The sequence below is a fragment of the Herpailurus yagouaroundi genome, unplaced genomic scaffold (assembly GCF_014898765.1).
Source record: "Herpailurus yagouaroundi ecotype Mexico unplaced genomic scaffold, PumYag 246, whole genome shotgun sequence".
Classification (NCBI taxonomy): domain Eukaryota; kingdom Metazoa; phylum Chordata; class Mammalia; order Carnivora; family Felidae; genus Herpailurus; species Herpailurus yagouaroundi.
The window spans coordinates 12,293,704-12,299,497 of record NW_024412463.1 but is presented as its reverse complement, the minus strand read 5'-3'; the positions used below and the strand labels follow the sequence as shown (position 1 = coordinate 12,299,497).

The 5,794-nt window shown below is 62.7% G+C and overlaps 1 long non-coding RNA gene across 1 annotated transcript in view; it reads right to left on the bottom strand.

Moving 5' to 3' along the window:
- Positions 1 to 1,966: 1,966 nt before the first annotated feature.
- Positions 1,967 to 5,794, bottom strand: part of LOC121020037 (uncharacterized) — a 7,341-nt gene continuing 3,513 nt past the window's right edge. The window contains exon 3 of the long non-coding RNA XR_005785901.1: positions 1,967 to 5,719. This is a non-coding gene — a long non-coding RNA (uncharacterized LOC121020037). The remainder of the gene's footprint in view (positions 5,720 to 5,794) is intronic.

Below are 5,794 nucleotides of genomic sequence, written 5' to 3'. Positions count from 1 at the left end.
TGTAAGAGGCTCTCGGTCAGCGACTGGATGCTCGCCATCAAGGTCCAGTGGAAGTTCTTTAAGAGGAAAAGCGCCCCCGCCGCCCCCGCTTCCGCGCCCAGACTTCGCCGCGCTCAGTGCCCGTTTTACCAATAAACTGAGCGACCCCAGAGCCGTGTGCGCCTGCTTCTGGGTGGGGTGGGGTGGGCGGGGGCCGCCCTGCGCTCTCCCCTAGCCCCTTCCTTCCGGCCCAGATGGCCTCCCGCGTTTACCCAGGGTGGGTGGTGGGGCGGGGGTCCCCACACACGCTGTGGCCCAGTACTGGAGGCCCGATCCGAAGTGCAGCTGGTCTGGCTGGGGCGAGTTTTGGAATGCCCTCCTGGGGGCATTCAGCACAATCAGTCACTTGGGATCCACAGAAGGGGGCTGTTTTGAGGGTCTCTCTGAGAGCTGAGGGCTCCTCCCCCACCAGTGATTGTCAGGCACACTGGCCCCCGCGTCTCACTCCCCTCCCCAGCCAGTCGCCTGTGGCTGGAGGGGCACCACCACCTACATCCCGCTCCCGGCTCCTCAGCTGAGCCCTCGCCTCACCCAGGAGCTCCAGCCGAGCAAAAACCCCGAGAAAACCCCCCCTTTTTGGGTCGGGGGGGGGGGGGGGGGGGGGATGGCAGGCCCACCCCTGCCCCGCCATCCCTGCTCCAGGAAAGCAGTCCCAGCCTGTGCCCGGTGTTGGTGTTGCAGAAGGAGCTCGGGGTGGGGGTGGGGGTGGGCAGCTGGGTCACCCAGGCTCACAGTGCAGACGCCGTTGCCTGTGGTGGGGAATGGGCTGGGGGCTTCCCCTCCAGGGTGGGCAGCAGGCCAACCACGTGAGTCTCCTAGGGTCACTGCAACAAATCACCTCAAACCGGTGGCTTAAAATGACAGAGGTGTCCTCTCTTACCGGCCAAAGTCACCACCAGTGGGACAAAATTCAGGCCTTGGCAGGGCTGTGTTCACCCCAGAGGCTCTAAGGGAGGGTCTGTTCCTCACCTCTCGCAGCTTCCGGTGGCTCCAAAAGTGGCTTGGCTTGTGGCTGCGTCCCTCCAATGTCTGCCCCATCCATGGTCACGTGGCATCCCTTCTGTGTGTCAGATCTCTCTCCGTCTCCTCTTATAAGGGTGCATGTAGTTGGCTTACACGATAGTCCGGGCTAGTCTCCTCATCTTGAGGTCCGGGATTTAGTCACTTCCGCAGGACCCTTTCTGGCCACACAGGCCCCATCAAGGTTCCCGGGATTGGGAAACCTGCGGGGGCACAGGCAGGCCACCACACTGGGTGAGGCTGCCAGCCAGGAGAGATGGGCCGCGGAGGGGCCGCTGTGTGTCCCCACCTGTCCCAAAGTGACCATGGGCCTCAGGAAGGCGCATGAACAGCGTGTGATGAGAAGGAAGGGCCGAGTAGCCAGGCAGAGTGCGGTTCCCAGTCTGTGTCCCGGGCAGTGGCACACCAGAAAAGTACTTGTTCTTTATCTGAGATTCAAACTGGACTGTCTGTTTTGTCTGCGACCTTGGGAGACCAGGTGCCTCCTGATGCAGGCTACCGCCACCAGTGGGGGACCCGCTGACCCTGCAATATGTCTGCTCCAGGAGGCTGTCAAGTCGAAGAAAGCTGTGAGCCGGGGACAGGGTACGAGTGAAAGAAAGCCCCACTGGGGTGAAAGCACTTCATGGTCTGTAGTGGCCCCTGCCCTCCTGTCCCAAGCTGTCGCCACCTGGCTCCCTCTGGGAGTCCTGGTCACCTAGACACTTCAGGTGGGACGAGGTCAGGTCCTGCCCACCAGAGGTCTGTGCTCACAGCCCCTCTGCTGGCCCCAGGTGAGGTGATGGAGGCAGGCCCAGGAAGGTCCAAGCGCCCGGATCTGGAGCCTGGCAGGGCTCTGGGCCTTGAAGCACCCCTGCCTGGTACCAGGCTCAGCGTATGGCCCACAGGACGGGCAGGGGATCGTGGCTGGAGGAGGCAGAAACCTGGGGCCTCAGCCCGGCGGGGTGCGGTGGCTCTGGGCCTCCACAGGGGCAGCACGCCTCCCCGGGATGTTCCCCAGGGTCCAGCAAGGGGGCTCCCCTGCCTCCAGCACCCTGCCAGCAGGACGGCGGGAAGTGCCCAGGCTGTTCCTGGAGCCGCCCACACTCGGAAGGTGGGTTTCTGGGGTCCGGTGGGCACTGGCCACACCTCGGGCTTGAGACACTGCAGGGAGATGAGCCCCCGTCACAGGGGAGGGCTGGGGTGGGGGGACTCGCACAGCCTCTCGTGTGACACTCTGGCCCTCGGTTCTCACCCCGTCACATAGTGACAAACGTGTGGCGTCATCACACGTCACGGCCTCCGGAAAACTCCACATATAAGAGAGAACAGTAGTGACAGAGAAAAGGTCTTGATAGGACTATGGAAGCAGTTTCGACCTCTAGGGCCTTCTAGAAGGTTCTTGGGACCTGAGGGGCCCGGACTGAGCTTTGACAGCCCCTGGTCTCAGTAGCATTGCAGGTAGCAAGGCGCCAGGGACAGAGCAGGTGTCTGAATGAGCGGCACTAAGTGCGTGTTCGCAGGTGCGGCCGGTGGGCTCCCCTCCTGTCTCTGCCGCTGTCCAGCTCCGGAGTGGCCGCTGGAGCCATGGCGGTGGCCTGCAGGAGTCAGGTGGGGGTGCAGGCTTGGGATGTGGAGGGAGCTGGGGGGCCTTCCTTTGCCCCAGTGGTGGGGGGGCCCTTTCCTACCGCAAGCAGGGGCTGCTGAGCAGGGTAAGGGGCAGGGTCCACCAGGCTTGGGGGGTAGGGTGTCAGCTTGAGGAGCCCCGTGGGCAGCTGGGCACCACAGCCCTACGTTGCCGTCCGGAGTGGGGGGGGGGCCACAACCTGAGGCCTGGGGGCCCAAGCCGGGGACACGGAGTGGCACTCACAAAGGGCTCGTGTGCCTGGGCTGCCGAGGAAGATGTGGAGGCCCAGGGAGGTGCCCTGCCTGCCGGCCACAGGGCTGGCTCCGGCCGGGGCTCAGGGAGGCTACACCTGAAGTCGGGGCCTTGGGGCCAGATGCTACCACCCTTGCTCGGCTGTGAATAATTTAAAGCAGGACCCCCGGGACCCCATTGGCAGCTTCGCTCTTCACTTTGGGTGCCTCTGAAAAATTCATGAGTCTGTGGGGTCCTGCTGAGCTGGCCAGATCTGATCGGTCTCCTGCCCTTGTCTGCCCGGGGCTCCTGGCGCCCTCCCCTCAAAGCAGAAAGCGTGTTCTCACCGTCCCCCAGGGTCCAGGGTAGCCCTGGCAGTGACAGTTTTGGGTCTGAGCAGCAGTTTCAGACCCCAACAATGGGATTTTGGGGTTTCTCACAAGAGAGCCACCGTCTTGTGGGTGGCCGTGGGTGAGTCCCCTCCTGGGTGCCCTAGTGTGGCTCAGAGTGGGACCACGGGAGTGCCCCTGGTGCGCTCCCAGTGTGGGCTCTGCGTTCCTGTGCGTGACCCGGATGTGGAACTCTGCGCATCCGTGTGTGGCTCCGTGGGGTGTGGGGAGAACTCGGTGGGCGTCGCGGAGCCCTCGGGAGCTGGTGCGGTGTGTGTGTGCACGTGTGTGTGCAAGTGCCTGAGGGTGTAGGTGATGTGCGTGCACACACGAGCACGTGTCCCGGCCCTTCCTGTGCCGCTGGCAGGCTGCAGAGTCAGAGCTGAGCTCCTGGGAGGCATCTGTGGGAGGCCGGGTCCAGGCCTTGCTGGACCTCTCTGTCCTCTCTGTCCTCTCTGTCCCATAGCCCTGCGGGGAGAAGCTAGCGGGGGCGGGCGCACCGTCAGGGGTACGATGTCTCGGTTGCTCCCAATGCCGCTGGGGTGAGTCCGTGGGAGCGGAGCACGGTGTCAGTAGGAGATTCAGGGTGCCGGCTCCTTTCCTGGCCTCACTTGCTGCTCCTGGTGTCTCACGGTGGGGGTCAGCGGGGGAGGAGGTGAAAGAGGGTGGAGGGGGCCTCGAGTCAAGACCAGCCCAGACACGGGCTCGTGGGCCGGGAGTCGGGCCGTGGTGGCGGCCAGCAAGGAGGCCCAATCAGCCTCATCACAGCAGGGTCTGGGCCCGGACTGGGTCTGAGTGGGGGCCAAAGCAAGGGTTGGGGGAGGTGACGGCATCTGGGTTCTCCTTATCCTGTGTCCACCTTGGGCAGAGTGGGTGGGCCCGGAGGGGTCAGTGAGGGCGAGTGCCAGTCAGTCTCTGGGCTGTGGCCCTGAAGATACTCGGAGGGGTCGATGCTGGCAGCTCTGGTTGGAAGGGGAGCTTTGTTCCCCCAGGCTCCCAGGAGGGGGCTTGGGGGCTGTGGGCTGGCACACAGTGCCCGATGGCCCTGGTGGGGTGCCTGGCCCGGAGAGCCCACCCTGGGATCTGGCGACAGCCAGCCGCCACTCGAAACTGCGCCTGTCAGGCGGGCCGGGGCCCCTGGGTTCCAGGGCTCAGCTGCCTGCACGGTGTAGGGCAGCGCTGAACCAAACGGGGAGCCGGGGGCGCGCGGAGGGAGGGGAGGTGGCGCAGAGGGGTCCCGTGGTGGGGGGTTGTAAAATGTCTCCGTTCACCTCCTGGCCTTTGAGCAAACCTCTTGCTCCCCAGAGCGGGTGGGGCCCGCACGGCCGCTGTCGCATCCTTAGGGCTGCCGTCTGGGTAAAATGGCTCTCCCGTGTCCCCCAGCTTTCCCGGACGGCTGCGGCCGTCTCTGCTGGGGTGGGGGTGCTCCCGGGACGTTGGGTGCCTTGGGTGCCCTGTCTCCTCCCTGTCTTCACTCTGTGTGTCTCCCGACACCCACGGTCTTCGTCTTGGTGGAGGAAGGCGGTACACGCTGTAGATTCAATGCACTCAGAGCCCGCCCTGGGACGGATTCATTTGTGTTTCCTTTGATGCTGATAGAAGTCTCCCTCGTGCCAGGCTCGGTCTAAATGCTTTACAACCCTTAACTCATCTCACGGTCGTAACAACCCTGTGATGTGTGTACTGTTATTAGGCCCCATTTACAGGCTGAGGAACCGTGGTACAGAGAGGTTCAGCAACTTGCCCAAAGTCACACATGTAAATTAAGCCTCCGAACTGTGAAACCGCAAAGACTCCATCGTTCTGTGATGGGGTGAGAGTAGTGTTTTGTCATCAGGCTAGAAGAGAGCATCGTGGAAGGTGCGGGGCTACTGTGCTACGCTCTGCCCACGAGCTGATGATGAGCCCGACCTGTGTGGACCACCACACAGATGCTCGTCTGCCCAAAGCCCTTGGCGGGGCGCCCTCCTTTCCAACCCCTCCCAGATTCCTGCCTCCTTTCCCATGAAAATGCTCATCGCTTGGCTTGGGTATTGTTAGGAGCCTTAGGGAGAAAAAAAATCCACGTATTTGCACTATTTTATGCTAAGGTGTGGATGGTTAACTTACCAGAAATGTTTGCATTTTAAGAGAAGACCTTGTTAACCTAAATCATGGTGTCTTAACCTCTGCCCTGTTGACATCCGGGGATAGATAATTCTCTGTTGTGGCGGTGGGAGGGCTTTTCTGTGCCTTGTAGGAGGGGCCAGTAACACCTGCCCCAGGCATGTTAGACAAAGATGTCTCCGGGGAACGAGACCACCCCTAGGGGAGAGCGACTGGCCTGATGGATCTCATCTCTGTGGGTAGGACGTCAGGAAGGGATGGGGTCAGCACACCGGAGCTGGGAGGAAGGATGGAGCACTTTCCTCAACTGCAGCCTGTGTGTGGAGGTCTGTAAGAAACGAGGGGAGAGGGAGCCTCCAAGTGGGGAACCGGGGCTGCTGGGGCACCTCCTGGGGGGGGGGGG